The sequence below is a fragment of the Erpetoichthys calabaricus genome, chromosome 4, assembly GCF_900747795.2.
Source record: "Erpetoichthys calabaricus chromosome 4, fErpCal1.3, whole genome shotgun sequence".
NCBI classification, from domain to species: domain Eukaryota; kingdom Metazoa; phylum Chordata; class Cladistia; order Polypteriformes; family Polypteridae; genus Erpetoichthys; species Erpetoichthys calabaricus.
This window is the reverse complement of record NC_041397.2, coordinates 211,560,958-211,585,819: the sequence shown is the minus strand read 5'-3', so window position 1 is coordinate 211,585,819 and position 24,862 is coordinate 211,560,958. Positions and strand designations below refer to the sequence as shown.

The following is a 24,862-nucleotide window of genomic DNA, read 5'->3' as shown; positions in this document are numbered from 1 at the left end:
TTATCTTAAACACATTGGTTAGCAAGTAAAGTGTGCATGAAATTCTTTGGTTTTCTTTTTTAATTTGATTGCTTCGAATGTAAGGGTGACAATTTGCATTAGCTTTAAAGCTATCTGGCATTCCTTACCCTACTACTTATATGTGTATTTTTGAGGCAAGCTTAGTGGTTGGAAGGAGATAAACCAGGGTGTAAATTCAGCTCCCCTAACTTACACAAAAGGTACTTAATAAACATTATTAAACTAATTAAACTTATTTAATAATAATAAAAAAACTTTCATATTTCTGTAAATAGATATTCTAAAGGATGTGACTTAAACACAGCATGACTTCAAGATTGCCTGTGGATTTAAATGTCAGTTTCCTCTACCAAAGCTGTCTTCTTTGTATTGTTATTTTGTAGGGCTCTCTTTCTAGAGTGACTGCAGCACTTGACCTCCACAAAGTTAAAAACCATGTTTGCAATAGCCTATGTTTAAATACAAAATTAGAAACCTGAGCTGGCCTTTAGTAACTGTCACATTACCCGTGGCAGCTCACGCACAAGTTTATTTTTAACACTCATGAACATGGCTACTATTTCAGCAGCGCTTAAACGTTCTCCAGAACAAGAAGAACAAATCTAGGATTTTCTAATACATTATAAGGTAAGAATAACTGGTACTTGTTGTTAATGGGCAACTGCAAAATTCTACACCCCTCTTTTCCTTAACTATACTTGATTAAGCTTTTTTTTAATTAAACATTTTAACAGCCTACTATATGTAAAATGATCACAATCTCAGCTACTGTCAAGTGTATATCTTAGGTTTGCAGTGTCTTAAACCAGAATAAATTTACCTTAAAAATCAAAGGCATGTTTAACAATGTAAATCATTTTTTTAAGAATTAAAACTGTGCTTTTTTTTTTTTGCAGTATCTTACTTAAACTATGATAAACTTACATAAAAATTCAAATGTATTTTTAACAATGTAAACAATTTTTATAATAATTAGAACTTTTCATTTTAATATTGGATGTGTTATTTCAAATATCATTTAGGAGATTCTATAGTATTGCTCTGACTGCAGTTGCTTTAGGAATTCCAACAGCACTTTTTGGCTCTGGTATGGTACAAGTAATGTACTGCACTGAATGATGAAGTGTTGGACTCTGACTTAAAATGTTTGACAATAAACAGCTAAGTCTGGTGCCATTGCTACTTCATGATGTTAATGGAGCACATAATGCCCTTCACTAAAAATATATAAAAGGTCACACTAAAGATAGACAAATGGTAGAAAGAACACAACTAAGTCTCTACATTTTTATAACATTTTTAAAATATCAATTAGAACAAACCTTCTTTCTTTATATTTAATGTTAAAATGACTGTTAAATAAGTCATTTTTACTGATAGTAAACAGAACTTTCATCATTAAATAAAAAACAGTGAGACATAAAGAGAAGACATTGCTGGTACGGCACTTTTACACATACTTAGATTAAGAAATTCAGACAAAATACAACAATAAAAATAACGATAACTAGAATCCAACAAGAAACTTTTAAACATTATTAGTGCATCAAAACTGTGGATTGAAAAAATTGATACAACCATTCACTTTCTTAATCCACTTAATCCAATTCAGGATCATCCTAACAACAAAGGGCACAGGTTGCCCTAGACAGGGTGCAACTCCATTATATGACCATTATATGGAAGAAAATAAGAATACCCTGAGATAACACACATGCAGACCAGAGGGAACATACAGTATTCACATTGCAATATTTAATAAGCAAACCACAATTTAAACACCCAGTCTTTTGGGTCTATGAGAAGACACTGCTAACTTCTGTACTACTTGGTGGCACTGATTATTTCTGTAAAATTGCTTAAAGATAACATGCAGCATATATACATATATATGTACAGTACAGTACTGAATTTGTGCCTTTCATAATTCAATATTAAGATGCAGAAGCTTTATTCAAATTAAAAATAAAACTTTTGCAGATTCTAGTTTGGTTGTAAAATGTTCCATTAGTAGTGTGAAGCTCATTTGGTAGCAACTATGTAGAAGAACACACTTCAGAATTACTAAAATACTAAAATATACATTATACTTTTACTACTTTACATGAAGCGTCAGCTTCTGCCATTGGTGGTGGCCCAGCTTTAAACGTTACTAATACTGAGTGGTTTGCCATGATCTGATGAAGGATGGCATAATACAACTGGACAAACATGTCAGTGTCATTTTAAAATACTTATCTGGGCATTGATGATATGGAATGATTTTTATTTTATATAGTCAGACTCAAATGAGCTTGGTGTTGCTGATAGTCATTCATTAGTGCAGTATGTTGTGTCTATGACTTTAGAAAGCCAAAAGAATTTTACGTAGTGTCACTGATAAAGCTTTTGATAAATACATTTTACATAGTTTCACTTAAACAATATTCTTTGCATTGCCAATACATTACAGAAATACACCAGATGTAGAGAAAACAAGTTGATATAAACTACACATTTCTTATGGCAAGTTGACTTCATAATGTGGAGCTACAGCCGTTTGCGTATAAAGTTGATTATTGCAAATCTATAGCTGTCAGGAAGTGCCAAGGGGTAGAGTAAAATCCCAACATAGAATCCAATTTCCCTCATCCATCAGAATTTCAAGGAATGGCCATGCCATGAATGATCCCACTGGATTTTTTAAATGAGGCTGACTTTTTATGCATTGAATCTAAAAACAAACATACCATACTTGGTGTAGGTACAGACTGTCCACATCCAGAAACTACCAAAAGCAAATCAATTGATGCAATTTTTACATCACTTTCATTGGAATTTGGTGTCTATTAAAGATCCTGTATGTCAGCCACAACAAGCCTATCTGGGCTTAGTTTATACAATATATTGTAAAATGCTATGAAAACATGTATGTACTCTAATACATGTAATTACATGCTATCATTTATCACTGCAAAAACATTAAATAAACAAAATATATAAAAATACACATACAGGGTATATGCAATGCAATATTTCTTATGACATTTGTTGTTTTGAATTGATTGATAGTTCAGTAACGTTAAAATAGATAGATAGATAGATAGATAGATAGATAGATAGATAGATAGATAGATAGATAGATAGATAGATAGATAGATAGATAGATAGATAGATAGATAGATAGATAGATAGATAGATAGATAGATACTTTATTAATCCCAAGGGGAAATTCACATACTCCAGCAGCAGCATACTGATACAAAAAACAATATTAAATTAAAGATTGATAATAATGCAGGTAAAAACAGACAATAACTTTGTATGATGTTAACGTTTAACCACATAGTTTGGGGGAGGAATGATCTCCTCAGTCTGTCAGTGGAGCAGGACATTGACAGCAGTCTGTCGCTGAAGCTGCACTTCTGTCTGGAGATGACACTGTTTAGTGGATGCAGTAGATTCTCCATAATTGATAGGAGCCTGCTTATGTGGAGAGAAACTGTCCTGGAACCTACTAGTGTGAATGCCAGAGGTACTGCACTGCTTACCAGAAGGAAAGCGTGAGAAAAGAGACTTTGCAGGGTAATATTGTTTGTCTAAGGCAGCTAGTGTTGTATACGTCCTAAAAAGAAGGCCAATAATATTCTGTGCCAGCTTCATCACTCTCTGCATGCCTTTATGATCTTCAGCCGAGCTGGGGCCATACCAGAAAGTGACATGGCCTGTGACAATGGATTCCACTGTGCTCATGTAGCCATTAATGAGAACAGATGGAGAAATCTGCACAATCCTCTTGTGTTCCACTTGACTTTTTAGGAAATACAACAAAAAATCATCTACTTCTGTGATTCATGCTCCACCTTCACCATTCCATAAAATAAAATCAGTGGTCCAATTTAAGGGAAACAATTTATTGTCTGTGGCACATTTAGTTTGAAAGATTCAACAGTCTGTTATTCACCAAAAGCACACGGTAAAGCTTCCGTAAGATGAACAAGTCTTTTCAGCAAATTTACTACTCATGAATACTTTTATCATTTTTGTCATTTACCTTTCTTTATCATCTTTCATAATACTGTGATTTTTATACATCCTTTTATAATACACTTGTTTTTTTTACAGTTTGTCAGGTGTACTTCTAAGTTCTTTCTGGTATCTGTCAATGCTACGGTTAATTGCTTTTGTTTATACTGTATTTGAAGTGCTGATTTCTTCATGTATTGTAATGTTCTTTTTTCTGAAAAGCTCCCTGAGATGTTATATGCTAGTAAGTGAGTATAGTACAATTCAAAAAAAAGTATAAATTGATTGGTTTGTACAGTACTTAAAAAACAATAAACAAAGTTGAAAATCCATTTGTAGGATCCTTCATTTGAAACTGGGCTCCTTGTCTTCAGTGATATTTGCTCTGCCTATTCATTTTTGAACTTGCTAACTCGATAATATTTTTTGCCATGGTGGTAATGTGATTATCCCAGCAGTATCAGTCACAAGGCAGGAACCATCCTGGAGGAGATGCCAGCCCACTGCAGATTTATAACTGTTAATTTGTAAAATAATATAAGCAAGCAGATGGTGATGACTACTGGTTTTTTAGATGTTTTTATCTGTGCAATTCAATATGTAAAATAAAATTTCCATCTATTTAATGTTTTAAGGATTATTACTGTTTGCTTCTTAGCCATTAGTTGGATAAATTTAGAAGACAGCAATATTTTTTAACCTCATTACTGGCAAATCAGTATGACCTTAGAACTATTTTTTTTTATTTAGTAATTAGTAAATACAGGAGCATTTTATTTGTGCAAAGATTCAATGTTTTCATGCAGGACTGATGCTAATAATTTTCAGGAGTTTTTTCTGGATGTCGTGTGGTGGGTGCAGCAACGTGCTGTATCAGTCCATGCTCCCAACCTATCAATCTTTCTCTTTCTCTCTTTTCTGGAAGAAAGCATAAAATATTGATGGATGCAACCATTAATTTCTTTTCAATTTGTTTAAGTCATACTGTGTGGTACCAAAATGACATTTCAAGTAGGAAAAGAATTAAGGATGAAGGATTATTGACTAGGCACCAATCAGCAACATTAGCAGTATGTTAAGCACAGTTTTGTGCAATCAGATTTATAGCAACTAAATTTAAAATGCACAGTGATGCTATGTAAAGGTACGCTGAGATCTTTGATTTCAGTGTTCTAGTTAATATGTTTTACTTAAAGAAATCTTGACTGAAAGTGTTATTTTGCAGCAAAAGTAAATGCATCAATACAATAAGAATGTTACAACAATGTAAAGTAATTGCTATTTAACACTTAGTACTTCTCATTTCATAATGAGTTTTACAATATAGCGCCACAGTTATAGTGTCCTGTTTTTTTATTCATTTTAGCAGAAGTGATGTCCGGGTTAACATCTCAGTCAGATTTTAAAGAAAAAAGTTGCAGTAAAGTCAATATTTAACAAAACGAGATATTAATTAGGAAATCACTAGGCTGGCATATCTGAAAATTGTCCTTTAGACCTACATTTAGTGTCAAGTACAAAAATGCGTTCAGCCTCATTTACTTTTCCTTTTCTTTGTATGACTAAAATTAATTTACTGGGACTTAGTTATGATTTATATGTGTAATATAATTTAATTTAAGTGATTATCCATTTTGCAAAAATAAATGTCATTGTGATTATGACTGTCTGCAGGACAGTTAGACTCTTATATAAGGATTGATTGAACTGGGAAATCCTTAGAAAACGTGTTCTTCTATACTCTTAAGTGTTTTGAAGTGTCCAAGGTCAAATCAGTATTGTAGAATTCTCAATATGCAATGTTCTTCAATGTTCTTTTTATTGTGGGTTTTTTGGTTAATATGTACAAACTGGAACTATTTTATAAATTAAACAGTCTTGAATGTGTCTATTCAGTTTTTCCCATTTCTCTGAGATAAACAAATATGCTAAATGGAATGAGTCATGTTTTTATTAACAAATAATTTGCTGCAATGTAGTTTTAATTCATTAAATATTATGTACCAAAAAAACATATTACAATATGATGGAATAGCATCCCATTAAAAATGTATAAATTGTATTGCTGAGCTAAAATATGAAATAACCAATTGCAGTCTGTATTCTTTTTGTCTCTAGATTTCTAAAGACTACCGAACCCAAAGGCCTAATAAATCCCGATTAAACTTGCATATTGTTGTTTCTGAACACATCTGTCCAAAAACTGTGACAAGAAACAGGGTGGTAGAGCTAAGGAGCTTGGCAGACCGAGCAGGGTCTAGCTGCAGGATCTCCTAAGGAGCTCAAATTCAATTACTGAGGGCACAGTCTTGCCAGAAAGCCAGATAAAGGATTTAGCTTCTGCAAGAGCTCAGAGCCTACCATATTATATTAAAGGATTTATCTTTAATCATTTATACAGAGCCCAGGACTGAGGTTCCGGCATCTAAGATTTCATGTGTACATACTCTCCGGGACTTCATTCTGATAGATACACTTTTTTTTTTAAATTCAGACTGCCAGTTTGTGGATTTCAGAAAACAAAATGCAAGAATAATTTTGGGATCCAAGTCCAAGACTAATCCCTTCAACCAGTCACCACAAGGCATGTGGGAAATCCACATTAGCTAAGTCTCAAATATGAAAATGTAGGAAAATATGATTGGACATGAACTGATGGCATTTAAAGACATATTACATTCCATTTTAATGTTTTGTCTTGATTTAACAGTTACTGGTATTAATATAGATGACTATCACCATGATCCCATACAAAATAGCTTACTTACAGCAGTAGAAGCAAGACTTTTCTCTCTCTGGTGTAAAATGTCCACTATCTTTTCTTCGAGCAGTTTTGTAGTTAGCTAATACTTTCTGTGAAGCAGAGCAAAATCCAAGAATCTCTCCTGAGCCTTTCCAGTTATGAGCCAGTTTATGAATCTCGTTATGACTGAGAAACTTATTTCTGATGTTCCAAAGCCAGTTCACTTCATTAACTGTATTAATTAAGAAAAGTTTTAATGGCTGTTCTTGTGCACTTCCTCTTGCAGTTTCTCAAGGGTAATCAGAGATTCAACCATAGACTTTAAAAAGTAAATTTTAGCTGTCCTAATCAGCAGTTGGAATTTAAGGCTTGCATATGTACTAAGAAGTTGACTGATGATCTTTTTGTTATAGCTGATCACAGCATGAAATGCAACACTTAGGTCCATGGCGTTATCTGAAAATTGCCTGTTCATCCAACATGGCACCCAACACAAGGAGGTACAGATGACTTTTAATCATATGAGCTTCTGACTAATGGGGTATATCATCATTCACATCTCACTGTATAGTCACCACTACACGTTCAACAAGTAGAGGCCTTACCTGTATCTTCCTGCATTTCTGTCAGACACTGAGTCGTAACAGCATACTGAGATATGATAGCATAGGTACAACACCATTTTCGTGTGCGATGTGTATCACTGGGCTGTACAGTTTCCTTGGATTTAAGGGCCAGTACTGTCTGCATCATAAAAAAACTATGACGGGTATTTGGCTTTGCAAGCATAGAGTAGAGTCTGTCAACTACTTTTGTAGTCATTTTAATGACTATTGACAGTGCATGGTTCAACAAGGATTCAGATTCAGTTTATACACTATGCAACCTCTCTTATTCGCTGCTTAACCCTGCTCTAATGCCCTGACATTACTGATGGTCCATCATACAAGTTTTCGCATACTCTGTAGCCTATATGACAGCAATTGGAAAAAGTAAGCAAATACTTTTTCCCTTAACATGTAGCCTGTTTGTGTGTCTGACACAAACATAAAATTGTTCAGGACTTCAGACCAGTCTTGCGCAATGGATATTTCCTCATTAATTTGCTCTGCACCAATGCAATTATTTAATTCTAGAAGTGACAGCTCATATAATTGAAGTACAGACTGCATCAAATTAAAAATTTGATGAATATCCATAATGTGTGCGCTCGCTAAACAAGAACAGAGAACAATCTAGACCTGCAGTTGCACAAGCCTGAAGGATGAAGAGATGTCAATTCAAAAACTAAAATATTCTCCAGCCAGCCAGTGTTTTTTTAGGAAAATACTCCAATATTAATTTAGCTGTATTCATCAGTCTGCTAACTATAATAAAAAAGTAGGCACATTACACTATTTTGTTTTTATTATTTTTTACGTGTTCAACTAAATAAAACAATTTCGGCTCAAGCCACTGAGGAGGGTAATCCCTGTCCTTGACCTTGCCACCCCCTAAGGTCTACCTATTACCTCTATGCAAGATAAAACTAGTCCAAAAATCTGATCATTGACCCCCTTCATTATATTCCACTTTCACCACAAATTACATAAAATCCCTTAAAGGGGCACAACAGCTGTATACATATGCCCACAGCAAATAACAGACATTAAACCAAACCCTTCTGTGAATGGTCACTCCGGACCATTCAGAGACAATTACCAGTGGATGCGTGACTTAAGGCAATGGTGAAAAATCAGGTAAATGAATGTTGTTTTAACATCAAAATTACAACGACCCTATTCAGAATGTCATCAAATGTTTGCCCTACTTAATACCTAAAAATGTACCAAACTTAGTTTTGTAATTTTTATTTTGTCCCCAAAACACAGAAGTTCTGAAATAACAGCTTGTTTAATCAGGCCAGGAGTCCAAGAAAAAACAGATGTTGGTTGGAACAAAAACCTGCAGCCCTGGGCTGAGTTTATGACTATTCCCCATTGCCATCAAAGGGCTACTGATTTTTTGATGAATTTTAATTCCTTTAAAACCTCTACTAATACACGGCAAACAAACTGTGGATTTGAGATGTATACATTTTTACTGTTCTGAGGTTTATAAGTAGAAATATTAAAGAAGCTTCGTAAAGTGACCTGAATTACCATCATAAGGACATGTGGAAATAAGACAGTAGGAGCACTCACATCCCTCTTCAAGACTGTGTAGGATTCTCCTTAGAAGCGGAACTGATTTGCTCAGATATTCCTGAAACAAGAATGTCAACAATACTACCAAGGTACTTCACTTCTCTATGATACTCAGGTTGGGTGCAACATCATTAAGTTGAGAGAGGCTAAACAAATATAAATGGTCAAATAAAGGAGCCACCATTTTGACACATGTGCAGTGCTAAAAAGATTTGACTGATACCATGCAATGAGATGGCTAGTAGGACAAATATCCCCAATGTAGACATTTCCTACAAACCATTCTTAATCTAAATGTAAAAGCTCCTAACTCTTGAAAAAAAAACATATTTTGTTTTTTCTGTAAAGAGACTGTAAATCAACAATGACATCAGCATGCATTGAATACAAATGTATCATTTATTTATAATAAATAAAAATAACCATGTCAAAAAATAAAAATAATACAAAAAATGACAGAAATTGTGTAAAAATGAAGCTAAGACCCTATTATTCTGACAATTTCTTCTTCATGTGTAAGCATCTTAGATTAGTTATAAAAAAAGAGTATAGACAACAACGTTAAAGAGTTGGGGCTCCCAGAAGAGACCCTGTTTAATTGCCAATGTTTAAGTTGCAATGTAATCTTTGAGACTGCAAGGCAAACACAGTGGAGGTTAGTGTTTGTTGCATTTTCTTCTGCTGGTCCCCTGTTTTCCCTCAGTGACCTCCTCAAAACACTTGATAATTCCACATGCAACAGTGCATTCATAAAAACCTATAGGAATAAAAGTGCCACCTTTAGGTCAAAAGTCGTTAAATGACCTTATTTTATTTGTGGCCATTACTGTTTTGTCTTTATTTTTATTTTATTATTTCATTATAAGTTCATTCATTTCATTTAAGAAGTGCATTTTATTTTTCACTGTGGTGGGTTGGCACCCTGCCCAGGATTGGTTCCTGCCTTGTTCCCTGTGTTGGCTGGGATTGGCTCCAGCAGACCCCCGTGACCCTGTGTTTGGATTCAGCGGGTTGGAAAATGGATGGATGGATGGATTTTATTTTTCAATATCAAAACAAAAAGGGGTACCAAATCTTCAATTATACCATATATATAGATAGCTACAGTAGGCATTAATAAAGAACTGGAAACCAAAAAGTTCAATACAATACAATACAATACAATTTATTTTTATATAGCCCAAAATCACACAAGAAGTGCCGCATACAGTGTCCATTTTAGGACATCCTCCTCCCTCCGAGAAAACTCCATCCTTCCTACTACCTTCGAGAAAATATTCCTCCTCCCTGCGAGGAATCCCCCGTCACCCCTCCTCCCTCCTTCCACCGCCGTCCGCTCTCAGTTCTCCGATGTCCGTTTTCCGTCATCCACCCTCATATCTCCATCATCCGCCTTCAGCTCTCCGTCAAACCCCACACTCCCCCCGCCCCCCATCACGGCATTTTCGTTAATGAAGTGACGTAATACTCCAGCTCCACCTTCTTCACAAGTTCATTCACCGAATTATTTGTCAATTAGATTTCACAGTAAGATTTTACAGCACGGCTCAAACGCGGGAACGAAGGTAAATGACGTTAATTGTTGAGTGTCTTTTAATACTATGGAAGCATACATATTAACACGTGTGCATTAAAACATGTGCATTTACGGGGTGATTTCTCAGGCTTAAAAGCTCACCTTTTATTAAAAGGTAAATGCAAACTTTTTTTCATTCTGATGGGCACAAACCACGTCGGATTTCAGGACTGTGGGAGGAAACCAGAGTACCCGGACGAAACCCACGCAGACATGGGGAGAACATGCAAACTCCACGCAGGGAAGCGAACCCGGGTCTCTTAACTGGCACCTTTCACTGCGCCACCATGCCGCCCACATACAAACTTAAAAGGTTTAAATAAAACAGAAATATATAACTTTTATTTTTACTTCCTTAACTTGTGGAGGGTGTATCCTGTAGCAAAGCTCTAACTTTTTTCATGAAAGCCCCTTTCAGTCAATAAGCCTTAAAAACAGGTGTAAAGATATTGACAATAAGCTACGCAAACCCACCAAAACATGGAATCGTTTAAATCAAGGCGCTGCGCTACCTTCTTCCAGATCGGTCCTAAGTAAGGCGTTTGTATTTTTCCAAAGCAGTTCTGGTTTCCATCTGCATCTGTAGCTGAGTCGAAAAATACCATCCCATACTATTAGTTAACGATTAACACATTTCTATATGTTTTGTAAGCATACAATACAACTGATAATATGTTGTGCTTATTTATCTGGTGTACCAAAATTTTCGCGCGTTTAACGGCTGAAATCCGACGTGGTTTGTGCCCTTCACAATGAAAAAAGTTTGCATTTACCTTTTAATAAAAGGTGAGCTTTTAAGCCTGAGAAATCACCCCGTAAATGCACATGTTTTAATGCACACGTGTTAATATGTATGCTTACATAGTATTAAAAGACATTCAACAATTAACGTCATTTACCTTCGTTCCCGCGTTTGAGTCGTGCTGTAAAATCTTACTGTGAAATCTAATTGACAAATAATTCGGTGAATGAACTTGTGAAGAAGGTGGAGCTGGAGTATTACGTCACTTCATTAAAGAAAATGTCGATGAGGGGGCGGGGGGAGTGTGGGGTTTGATGGAGAGCTGAAGGCGGATGACGGAGATATGAGGGTGGATGACGGAAAACAGACATCGGAGAACTGAGAGCGGACGGTGGTGGGAGGTGGTGGGAGGAGGAGGGAGGGAGGGAAGAGGGGTGACGGGGGATTCCTCGCAGGGAGGAGGAATATTTTGTCGAAGGTAGTAGGAAGGATGGAGTTTTTTCGGAGGGAGGAGGATGTCCTAAAATGGACACTGTAGCCGCAATGGGCTTTAACAGGCCCTGCCTCTTGACAGCCCCCCAGCCATAACTCTCTAAGAAGACAAGGAAAAACTCCCAAAAAAAAAACCTTGTAGGGAAAAATAGAAGAAACCTTGGGAAAGGCAGTTCAAAGAGAAACCCCTTTCCAGGTAGGTTGGGCGTACAGTGGGTGTCAAAAGAAGGGGGTCAATACAATACAATACAATACACAGAACAGAACAAATCCTCAATACAGTATAAAAATAAAAATTTTAGAAGTATGGAGCAGAATTTAACAGTAGATGATATCACATAATAAGATTTGGATATGTTTAGAGTCCTGGAGACCTCATCCATCAAGCAGCCTCCCCCATTTGGCCATTCCATGGCTGAAAAAGCGCTGGGCCAGCCAATCCGATGAAAGGACCCGTCTTTCCCACAATTCCTGTGATCCATCATCAGGGATGACTTTACCTTAGGCAGGTAAAACAACTTGGCAGGTGGGCCGTGGCACCAAGTGCCACATTTGAGTACCGAGAAGAGAAACAGAATAGGTGAGGGTTAGTATCCAATTCTAACTATCGTGTTACTTATGTTTTAGTGCTAATGACTAACAACAGCAGCTCTAGTCAGGATATGCTAAACTCAAGTAGTGAGTCTTCAGCCGGAATTTAAAAGCTGAGACAGAAGGGGCATCTCTTATAGTAGCAGGCAGACCATTCCACAGTTTAAGGGCCCTGTAACTAAAAGCTCGACCTCCCACTGTTATTTTATTAATCCTTGGAAACATAAGCAGACTGGCATCTTGAGATCTTAATGTGCGCTCTGGTTTGTAAGTCATGATAAGTTCAGACAAGTAAGCTGGACCTCGGCCATTTAATGCTTTATATGTTAATAGGAGGATTTTGAAATCTGCCCTAAACTTAACCAGGAGCCAGTGTAAGGATTTAAGAACTGGGGTTATGTGTTCGTATTTTCTTGTTCTTGTAATAATTCTTGCAGCCACATTTTGGATTAACTGGAGGCTGTATAGAGAACAGTTTGAACATCCAGTGAACACCACATTGCAGTAGTCAATCCTACTAGAAATAAATGCATGAATTAATTTCTCAGAAACCTGTTTATTTAGAAAGTGCCTTAATTTCCTAACATTTTTAAGATGGAAGAAACATGTTTTGGACAACTTTGTAATGTGTGCTTTAAATGACATGCTAGAGTCAAAGATAACTCCTAGATTGTGGGCTGATTCAGTAAAATTAATGGGGATTCCAACTGAATTAAATGATGACAAAATATTGTTGTGATCAGCGTCATTCCCTCCAACAATTAACATCTGTTTTATCTGTATTTAAAGACAAGTACAGTAGTTCTAATTCCTCCACTCCTTTAATTCACTAACACAACTAATTAAAGATAACATCGGGGAAACTTCACTTTATTTAAATGTAAGGTATAACTGGGTGTCATCTGCATACGAGTGAAAATTAACATTATGTTTCCTAATGAGAGATCTCAGTGGAAGCATGTAAAGTGAAAACAGTAAAGGTTCCAGTACTGAGCCCTGCGGGACACCATATTGAACTTCTGTGTATAATGATGGAGTACTGTCAGCACATTTCTGTACATATTGGAATCGATTTGATAAATAAGAACTAAACTAAGTGAGCACAGTGCCTGTAAGCCCAACATCATTTTCTAGCCTGTGCAGTAAAATAGACTGGTCGATGGTGTCAAATGCTGCACTTAAGTCCAACAACATAATTACAGTGGAGTTTCCTTTATCAGAGGATATCAGAATGTCATTTACAACACACATTACTGCCGTTTCTGTACTATGACCAGTGCGGAAACCAGACTGGAATTTCTCAAATAAATTGTAATGCGTAAGGTGTGACTGAAGCTGACTGGCGACTACTTTTTCTAGTATTTTAGAGAGAAACGGTAAATTTGAAATAGGCCTATAATTATTTAGTATGTGTGGGTCTAGGTCTAACTTTTTAAGTAATGGTTTAATGACTGATACTTTTAGTGTATCAGGTACTGTGCTATGCAATAATGAACTATTGATAATGTTTAGAATATTCGCTGCAAGAAAATCCATTGCACTTTTTACTAGTTTTGTTGGCACTGGATCTAGGGAACAAGTAGTGGGCTTCATTTTAGAAATTAAAGTTAAGACTTCCTGCTCAGTTACAGGATTAAAATTACTAAATCGCTGAATGCAATGTAAGATAGGGTCTGCTAAGCTAGTATTTGGTTTGTTCTGTGATGCAGAGATCTGGGATCTTATATTTTTAATTTTCCCATTGAAGAAGTTCATAAGTCTGTAATAAGTCTGCTAATATCTATTGGTATTTTGCACTGTTGATCTGAATTTCCAATTTATAATTTAGCCACTGTTCTAATCAGTACCCTGAGGATTTTTATTATTGCTATCTATTATTGTAGAATTGTATTCTAAGCGAGCAATAATGAATATTCAATAATGAATAAAGACAGCTGAAACAGAAACAGTTGGACAAATCTTGTAAAGACCCTGGGCACACTTGCTGCCTCAGCCTGACACAGACAGGCACGGACACCAGGTCCATTCAGTCAAGCCCTTTATTCGGGGAAAGGAACGCAGACTCTGAGCAGTTTCCAAGGACTGATACCCACAGTCACAAGTAGCACAATAAATACTGTCCTTTCCTTTAGAGTCTTGCAGCCTCCTTCCTTCTCCACTTCCCTTGGCAAGCTTTGTCCACTTCCTCCCGACTAAGGCTCCCTGAGTGAAGTGAGGCAGCTCCCTTTATGATGAACCTGAGAGAACTTCAGGTGGCTCTTCAGTGTTATCTGGAAGTACTCCCAGGTGCAGTGGAAATCTAAAGTAGGGCACTGCAGCTCCCCTTGACGGCCTCCACAGAACCCAAAAGGGCTCCAGCAAACTTCAGCTCCCAGCGTGCCCTATGGGAATCCATGGAGACACAGCAACCGAGGTGGGCTCCTCTCTAGATCTATATATATACACAGGGTCACGGGGGTCTGCTGGAGCCAATCCCAGCCAACACAGGGCACAAGGCAGGAACCAATCCCGGGCAGGGTGCCAACCCACCGCAGGACACACACAAACACACCCACACACCAAACACACACTAGGGCCAATTTAGAATCGCCAATCCACCTAACCTGCATGTCTTTGGACTGTTTGAGGAAACTGGAGCGCCCGGAGGAAACCCACGCAGACACGGGGAGAACATGCAAACTCCACACAGGAAGGACCCGGGAAGCGAACCCAGGTCCCCAGGTCTCCCAACTGCGAGGCAGCAGTGCTACCCACTGAGCCACCATGCCGCCCGGACGATTGATACGATTATTTATGGTAGTGTTCTTGGGCAGAATTGTGAGTGAGCCCACTCCCTAAGATGAGAAGTAACCCCACACATGGATTGTCGCAGAATGCTTCACTGTTGACACAACACGGGACTCATGGTAGCGTTCACCTTTTCCTTCTCCGGACAATCGATTTTCCAGATGTCCTAAACAGTCAGAAGGAGAATTTATCCAAAAAATAACTTTGCACCACTCTTCTACTGTCCAATCCTTGTACTTTCTGCAGAATTCCAGACTGTTCTTGATGTTTTTCCTGGAAAGACGTGGCTTCTTTGCTGCCCTTCTTGACACCAGGCCGTTGTCTGAAAGTCTTCACCTCACTGTGTGTGCAGATGCACTCACACCCACCTGCTCCCAATACTGAGCAAGCTCGGCACTGTAGCTGAATCCTCAGGAGGAGACAGTCCTGCCACTTGCTGGACTATTTTAGCTGACCATTTTGTGCCAGGACCAAAAAAAAATAAAAATGATTTTTTTGTGATAAAGTTAACTTTTTATGCTAATAAAGCTCTTTGCAGTGAATTAATATGCATCTGATCACTCTGCACAATTATATATAAACAATGTGAAATGCCACCACAAAAACTGAAGCTGCAAATTTTGCAGCTATGCCACTGCCAAAATGTTTGGACACTACTGTACAGAAGAGTACTTAGTTACATAGTATTTCTGATGTATCTGATTAACCAATGGCACTGTAACTAAGTTCCATTGTCTTATAAATTTTTCCGGACAAAGTTGGGTAATTTTATAATTAATTTTATAAAGACAATAACATGTGCTAAGGATTTTTGTCCTATAATATAAAACATAGAAGTATATATTATTTTTGCAAATTTCATTTAATGCTTTTCCTTAGATTGTTACATACACTGTGACACATAGTTCATATGTCACCCACAGACAGCTTATCACCTAGGAAAAAAAATCTGAAATGTAACTAACAGTACTAGAGATTTTGTATCCAGAACTGCACACAAAGGGTAATATTCCAGTGGCTCTTGATTTTGAACTATTTCTGGAACATTCAGTCCCATGGCAACATTTACCTCCAGATGTTTTGAGACACTAGCACATCACAGCACAAATAACACCTTAAGTCTTGATTGACAGAAGGCACAGTTAGCACAGCAGTTAACACTATTAATTCACAGCTCGAGGAGCTGGGGATCAAATCCCAGGAAAATTAGTGACTGCTAGGAGTTTTCACATTTACATAGCTGCATAGTTTGTTGTTTGCCAAAGTTGAAATAAAAGTTAATATTATCAATATGCACTAGTTATTTGTTGACTCTAATTTGGCTCTGTATAAATGACAGATGGACAGGTATCTCATCCAGGATTGATTCCATTCAGCCAGTACTGCTAACATAAGGTCTGCCTCTCCACAACTCCAAAAATGAATGTTCTTACATAATTATGAACACACGGCTAAAACCTGCAAACAAAATTTTGAAAAGATTGCTGAGTTTGGTCCAAATGTTCAAAGATGTTGTTTAGCATGACTTTACAATACAACCTCTGGACTTCTTTTTGCATGTTATTTTGGGTGTAAGAAGAATGTAACTTTTCTGAGAAGGTGTTTAAATATAATGTGGTCAAAACACTCCATTGGTCCTGTACTGGGAGCAGCTTGATATAGATGAACAGTTTGAGGCATCAATTAATTAAGGGGTTGATTTTGGACACTGCAACGATTCACTGATAATTTCCATAGGACCAGAGATTACTCCATTCCATTAGGGTGGGCTAATTGCTTGCTTCACTGATTTTAGGAAAGATTTATATTTAGAACAACTAGCTTTGCCTAATTTTAAACAATTAAATTTGATCTGAAAGCATCAACATTTATTCTTTGCATGTTATAAAATTAAATAAATCAATAAATCCCAAGAAGGGGCTGGTATATTTTGAAAAGAAACAATCACAAAATTGTTAACAGGATTTTAATGTCTCAGACAAGCTCCAGGAGCATCTGTAATTCACTGATTCACTGCACGCCATGGGGAGCGACTTCATGTTACATTAGCTCTATGTCTCTGTTTATTTTCTAGTGTATGAGGTTGGGCTAGGTAGCAATACTGCAATACAATGATGGTCATTAATCATTGGTGGAAAATATTTATCCTGTTTTTGACTTCTGGAACATTTTATTTAACTGAACCATTTGACAACAGTATCAGCGGGATGGTGTACAGGTGTTAGCTCTGTGGAGAAAGAGTTCACCTGCCCAACAGAGGATGGATATACAGTACTAAAGTAGGTTTGATGCAGATTGTGTGGCAGTGGAGCTGATGTTGCAAAAGAATCAAGAAACAAAGATATAAACAATATATGCCAGTGATCATTATAGAAAATATAAGATCACTGATGAGTAAGATGAAGAAATTAAACGTACTGGCAAGATTGCAGTTAGAATAACGTGAGTGTAGCTTTATGTGTTTAACCAAAACATGGTTGCATGAGTATGTTCCAGATTTGCATATTGCCTTAAAGGGATTAATACCTTAAGATCAGACTGCATATACCATCAGTGCGGTAAGAATAAAGAAGGAGTGCTAGCTGTACATGTAAACAACAAATAGTGTAATCCTGGGCATATCAGGATCTTGTTAACATATTTATCAGCACAACTGGCAACAGCTTTTTAAATTGCTGGACAACTTTGATTGTTCAAATGAGCCGATTTTTACCAGGTCAGTGAGGAAATTACCCCCTGAGGCAATGGAAGAGCTGCTTTGAAGCTACAGACCTGGAGAAGTTCTATGAACAATATAATGATGAAATTACTGACTGCACTACTGGATATATTCATGTTTGTGTGGAGCCTGATATTCCATCAGAAACTGTTCACTGCTTCCCCAACAACAAACCATGGGTTACCAGTGAATTCAATCCTCTATTTAAGCAAAAATAAGAATGTGTTTAGGGCTGGAAATAAAAGGGGAAATGAAGAGATTGCAGGTAAAGCACAAGAAAAATACCAGTCCTCAAAAGTTCTTACATGACTACCCACAGGTGACTCTCACTTCACACATTATGAAGACCTCTGAATGGCTAATGTTACCTCACCTTCAACCACTGATCAGGACAGTTCTGGGCTCTCTGCAGTTTATCTACAAGGACAGTATAAGGGTGGACAATGCTGTCATCTTTCTTCTGAATAGAGCCTGTTCCCATCTGGAGAAACAGAGAAGCAGGGCGAGGATATTATTTTTTGACTTTGCAGGCATGTTTAACACCATACAGCCCAACTTGCTTGGGGTGAAGCCAGTGAGGTTCGATTTCAACACATTGGCCTTGATAACAGACACTTAACTGGTAGACCACAGTCTGTGCAGCTTAAGAATTGTGTACCAAATATGTTTTTCCACCAGGAACTGCACTGACTTCATTCCTACTGATGTTAGATACAATACTGAATCATATCATCTGCAAACATTTTCAGATGACAACGCCATAGTTTGGCGCAGTGGTTCTCAAACTGTGAGGCGGGCCCCCCTAGGGGGGCGTGAAGTAACAAAAAGGGGGAGCGAAGATGTGAAAAAAAGAAAACAAGAATCAAAAATATGGAAAATACATCTATTGAAACCAAAACAAATTAACTTAAACTACATTCTGATACTAGAAAAATAAATATAGCGTTAGATAAATGTCGATAAAAGTTAAGTAGGTATAATAAAATATGCATCTATGATATATCATTAATTAAAAAAGAACAAATTGGTATTAGTGGGCTCCTTTCAAAAAAACGTTAGGGGGGGCGTGAATAAAACTGTTATGAAAACTCGAGTTGCAAATACTTAAATTTTTGAGAAACGCTAGTTTGGTGTATCAATGGTGGACAGGACAATTAATGCAGGACACTACTGAAGGACTTTGTTAAATTGTGTAAACTGAATCATCTGCAGACCTCAAAGATGTCAGGAGAGTCAAAGACACTCTGACACTGGGTCTCATTGATTTTGAAGAGGTTGAGGAACCTACAAATACATTAAGGTGCATCTAAGCAACTGGCTTGAGTGGAGTACCAACACAGAGGCAGTATACAAGAAGGATCAGATTTGCCTGTTTCCTAAATTGGCTGAGGTTGTTAGGTGTATGCGGCCCCCTCTTATATTTTTTCTACAGTCTGTAGTGTCCAGTATAATTTTCTATGCAGTAGTGGGCTGGGGAAATGACATTGGTTCAGGTGGTGTCAAAAGATTAAATAAACTGATTAAAAAAGGGGGTAGTTCAGTCTTGAGAGTAAGATTAGTGGAAGTGGTAGAACAGAGGTCACTCAGGAAGCTGCTTAGTATTCTGGACAATGACTCTCATCCCCGTATGAGGTCTTGGCTAAAGAGCGGAGCACATTCAGTAACAGACTAAGTCAACAGCGTTGTTCCAAGAAACACCGTGTGAGGTTGTGGTCTATCAGACATCTTAACAGACAATGAGACTATGTGCCAATACGCTGTGCCAATGACTGACTTCCTGTACTGTGAAACTGTAACCAATAAATACAGGTATGTGCAAATCTAATCTTAAAATCAGCAAATACCTAGAGTTTGTACTCTATACTTTGTACTATATAATTTTTGTTATATGTGTGTTTGTACCTTTTTAACATATCTATCTATCTATCTATCTATCTATCTATCTATCTATCTATCTATCTATCTATCTATCTATCTATCTATCTATCTATCTATCTATCTATCTATCTGCTTACATTTAAGTCTGAAACAAGCAGTTCTGCTCAGATACGTTATGTTTAAATATAGTATGGCCTACTGTTTAGAGAGGAATGCTCTGTTTCGAACAGTGCATTTCAAAAGTTGTATCTAAACATAGAGCTCTGCATTATTTAGAGCACTGCATTGATTATAAAAAAGATGCCACTCTGAGTTAGTCTTGTAAAACCAGATGTATAACACATACAGAAATCCATGAGTGAATTTTGCTTTAAAAAGGGTGGGAACAATTACACTGCTTGCTGAGTGTCACATTTCTAAACCAATGCAATGCTTCATGAAGGCAGCACTCAGAGTAGAGATGTTGGAATAAAATATTGTGTATGAAGTTTCTTTTTCACTAAAGGAGTGAGTTTTGGTGGTGGAAAGGGTAGTAAAGATGTAAACACATTTGCACATATTCAAGGATGAGCAGTACAATTGGAGATTTATTAGACTCAACTGATTTAGTCAATAATGTTGTGGAGCATGGAATTGTTATTAGCAATACTCCTATTTCAGTCCTGCCCTTTTCCACTCCAGCCAAAAAAGTTATTCTTTTAAATGCCTCAACCTTTTCATGCAAAAATTTCTTAAAACGGGAGCTCCTCTGATATGGAAAAATGATGTCAAAAATAACATGGATTCCACTGGGCTGCAAAACACCAGGGGCCTCATGTATAAACGGTGCGTACGCACAGAAATGTTGCGTACGAACGTTTCCGCGCTCAAATCACGATGTATAAAACCTAAACTTGGCGTAAAGCCACTCACATTTCCACGGTACCTCATACCCTGGAGTACGCAATTTCTCCGCTCGGTTTTGCAGACTGGCAGCACCCAGCGTCAAAGCAGTGCTACTGTTCCTGTGTGGTCACCCTTTCTTTCTTAGATCCACATTCCTGACGCGGCTTTATAAATACACTGAAACTAACTGCATATTGTTTATTAGTGTAATGCATCTGATTGTAATTAACCTGCAGCAATATGAGTGGGGAATCACAGCAGCAGCTGATTGGAAAGAGAATTATCGGTATGCAGAATGAAGCAGACGCCACGGCAAAATGCTTCAAAGCCTTTCCTGTATAGACTTCGCGGTTTAGAAAACGTTTCATCCCAAGAACTATAAACGCACTCAATCAGTCCATCAAGTGCTCCTTGTAGAACTGTTTGTACTTATAAGTACAATTAACCCACTGTAAACTTGCACTACAGTTATAATACTTGCACAACCTGCACCACTTTATAAAGCGTGTATTTACATATGATGATGATATCTTTTTTAAGATGAAATGCAGTAAAATATGTTGATTATATTATACAGATAAAACTTTAACGTCATTTAAATAATCTGTATTGTTAATAATTAAACATGTGAGGACACGTTGCCACAGCGCTAGCTAGTTCAGGGATTGTTCCTGCCTTGCGTTGTATTCTTGCTGGTGCTGACGCGACACTGGAAGGATAGACGGATAGAATAATTAAACATGTACTATAAAGATATTTCAATGTTCCTTAAAAGTTTTGAAGAATCGGTGTTCTAAGCTTACAAATGGCTTCACGTCTATTACAGAGCTGATTGTGTGGTGATTGGGTATTTGGAGAAAGAAAAGTAAGGACAGGAATTGGGGGTTAGTACGTTTGAAAGAGACAGTACCTCTGTAATAAATTTTTTCATCGAAGGTCACGCATGGCGCAGCAAGCCTCTTGCGTGAGACACGACCAATCACTGTGCCACCGTGTTCCCAAGTTTAATAACATGCTTTCATTCCTATCATCATGAAAAAGATATCACGTATACATCTCAGTATTTTAATTATTCAGAGAGCTGTAATATCACGAATGCAATGGATTATGTGTCCTGTTGGAGAAAGAGAAAGTCTGTTTAAGAAGCACGTAATGATTCACACACATAGACCACATAGAAGATCAAATACAGAACAAAGCATTTAACATGCTACTTTAGTTACAATGGGATTTGAGGAACTAGCAAATTAAACGATTTTAAGATGAAGCTTATGATGTTCTACTTTAATGGCAAAATAAACTACGTGATTAAAGTGGAAATTTCGAGATTAAAGTTGATATTTCTTGCTTTTTTCCCACTGTGTGCCTATTTTGTTTGTCTGTACCCTAATAACCTTTCATATGACACTCAGACAGTGGGCTACGACTCGCCTTTTCACGGCGACTTTGATATGTGACTTTTTTTTTATTTCGGGCACTGTGCGACTTTGTGAACTTGAGCTTTCGAGTTTCTCCGACACTCTGTCACTCGATCAACTTCCTTTTGTTGATTATACCACTGTTTAAACCGACAAATAATAGGTTTTTCCTTTGCCTCCACTTGGTATTCGCTGAAATTCTTATATTTTCCCCCGTGCTTTTCCCATTGTCTTTTCACAGAAGGCTATTTATATTGATTTGCATATTCAAAGAGGCGAAATTCTGTGAGGAGTTGGGGCCAGACAGAAGGCGCGTGCACGTGCGTTACTTTTCACGCTGATCAGGATTTATGTAGTGGAAGAACGTGGAAGTTTGCGTACGTACAGATTCCTGCATCTGGATTTTTCTGTATGTACGCACATTCCCGCTTTTGTGATTACGCCATGTTATAGTGTGAGTTCTACGCATGGCATTATACATGAGGCCCCAGAACACAGATATGTTGTAACTTTCTGCAGACAAGTCTATGATTTTAAAATAATGCGAGTGGAAAGCTAAATGTTGCCCTCAGATTTAGGATTCCTAGCTTTAAGTATGTCATTTTTGTTAGCATTGAACCTATGAAATGATTAAATGTGGGCACACAAATCCTAATATTTCAAATGACCCTGCTGGTCCCCTTGTTCAGTCAAAGTTGCTGAACAAGAAATTGTGGCTGAAGTTGAGGTGGCGCCTGCAGCGTGGCTGCAATAAAATGAAGGGAGGATTGAGGAAATGGGTCCTTTCAAGCCAAACCAAAATGAAAAAGGATAGATTACTGGTTGTGTAGCTGTAGAAAGACAGGATGTTAAGCAAGTGAAAGAAGGTATAAGGAAAAGTCAAGTCTCAATTTGATGAGTTTAAATTCCCCAAAGCTCTGAAAAGACCAAGACAGAATAGTCAGCACATTGTGGATAAAAAAGCAAACAGTACTAGAGGAAGCAGTGATCGACTGGGATGAGATTTGTGTGTTGGACAGTGATGATAAAAGGGGCCTCACCAACTCCAGTTTCCTTTCTGAAGGAAGTCAGGAACCTGGAGAATGTTACAGATTCACAAGAATAAAAAGTTGTTAAAGAAACCAATGGCAAAAAGGGGCTAGTAATTCAGGATCCCCCCCCCTTGCCCCAGATATTCAGTTATTTATTAGTTTGGTGAAACATCTTTTGAAGAGGCACCTTGAGCCAGAAGTGTTCGATGAGAGAGGGGGTTTGCATCTTCTGAATATACTAACCGAGCTACATCCTTTCAGAAAATGCCGTAATGGATTACAAGCTGATCATATTCCAATTTTTCTTTGACATTGTTTGTTTTATGTTTTCAGCTTCTCTCCATATTATATAAAGTGGTTTAAGATTGGAAGTTTTAATATCAATAGAACAGGGTTGCACTGAAGCAAGACATCTTGTGCAAATACCTAAAATGAAAAAATCCGATGGCAGCCTTCCTTCTAGGACATGTATAGCGATGCATCTCTTGAGGCACAATGGGCACAGATCTGGGGTGGCAGTGTATTCTTTAGCCCTGGAAAAAGTCATAGTAGAGGAGTGGTGATTCTCCTAACTGATCATTTGAACACTAACTCAATCTCCATCATTGAGGTCATCAAGAACCATCTGCTGCTTTTGAGAGCTGTGACAGAGAAAAGCACTTTGTTTTTTATTAACATTTACACACTGATGGCAAGTAAAGGGTAGATTTTTCTACTCCCGCACTTTTCTCTTTGACTTCGGATGAATATGTGATTTTAGAAGGGGATTTTAACTGTTCATTAAATGATGGCTTTGACAGGAATCATGCTGAGCCCTACACTCCAACTGCAGGTGCGCTACAGCAGATATGCAAACATTTTGACCTGCAAGATGTGTGTAGGGTGATGAATGGAGAAGTGAGACAGTATATGTGGGAGCAACTGAGGGGAAAATTATTTTCTCTTTCCATAGTAGATTGTTTTTATACTTTTAAACATCATTTAGCCTTTTAACTTCCATCTTTTAATCCCCACGGTTTTACGTAGTTTGGTTGAGTGTCAAATTGTTTTTCTAAAACTGCATCATAAAAGCACACACTGGCAGTTTAACAGATTTGAATTTTAAAAACAGTAGATTTCTTTTGGACATGATGGAGAAAACATACTCCTCTTTTCTCTTCTCTGAGGCAGTAGTCGGACATACGCAAAGATCAAATTCACAGTTCTGTCAGCAGCACACTCTGAATGTCATTCAGAGTAAAGTCAAGTCAATGACAGCCCCAGAGGAAGAAACTGTTGACCTTCAGTTGACAATGGCTTCCTCTTCTGATGGATATGTTTCAGAAACTAAAAAAAAGAAAGACTACACACTCTCTTAATTAGTGCTTTATAGAATCCAGAGTGTAGTAGTGTGTTCACAGTTTCAAACTGAATCAGAATCTGAAGCACCAACAAAATATTTCTTTGACTTTGGGAGGAAACAAGGCCAGAGTGAGATGATACACTGCCTGAAATCTTCAGGGGGACAAAAGTTGTCAGAGTCCGATCAGATTCATTCAAGGAGCTTTGGACTATTAAACTGAACTGAAATCAAATTAAGTGGACATCCAGTCTGAAACATCTGATTGTTTTTTTGATGACCTGCCACATGTTCCTGAGGAAATTCAAACTTCTTTGGAAAAGAACATAATATTAGATTAACCTACTGCTTAAATGGAGAGCTTAAACACAGGGAAGTCTCCTGGCACTGATGGGCTTCCAGTTGAGTTTTATCACATTTTCTGGACCACACTGGAACCTGATTTAATG

The 24,862-nt window shown here is 37.4% G+C and overlaps 1 protein-coding gene across 1 annotated transcript in view; it reads left to right on the top strand.

Moving 5' to 3' along the window:
* The first annotated feature begins 534 nt into the window (after positions 1 to 534).
* The window catches only part of LOC114650555 (F-box only protein 40-like), a 50,887-nt gene continuing 26,559 nt past the window's right edge, over positions 535 to 24,862 (top strand). The window contains exon 1 of the mRNA XM_028800280.2: positions 535 to 648. The gene's annotated coding sequence lies outside the window, so the exon portion shown is untranslated. The remainder of the gene's footprint in view (positions 649 to 24,862) is intronic.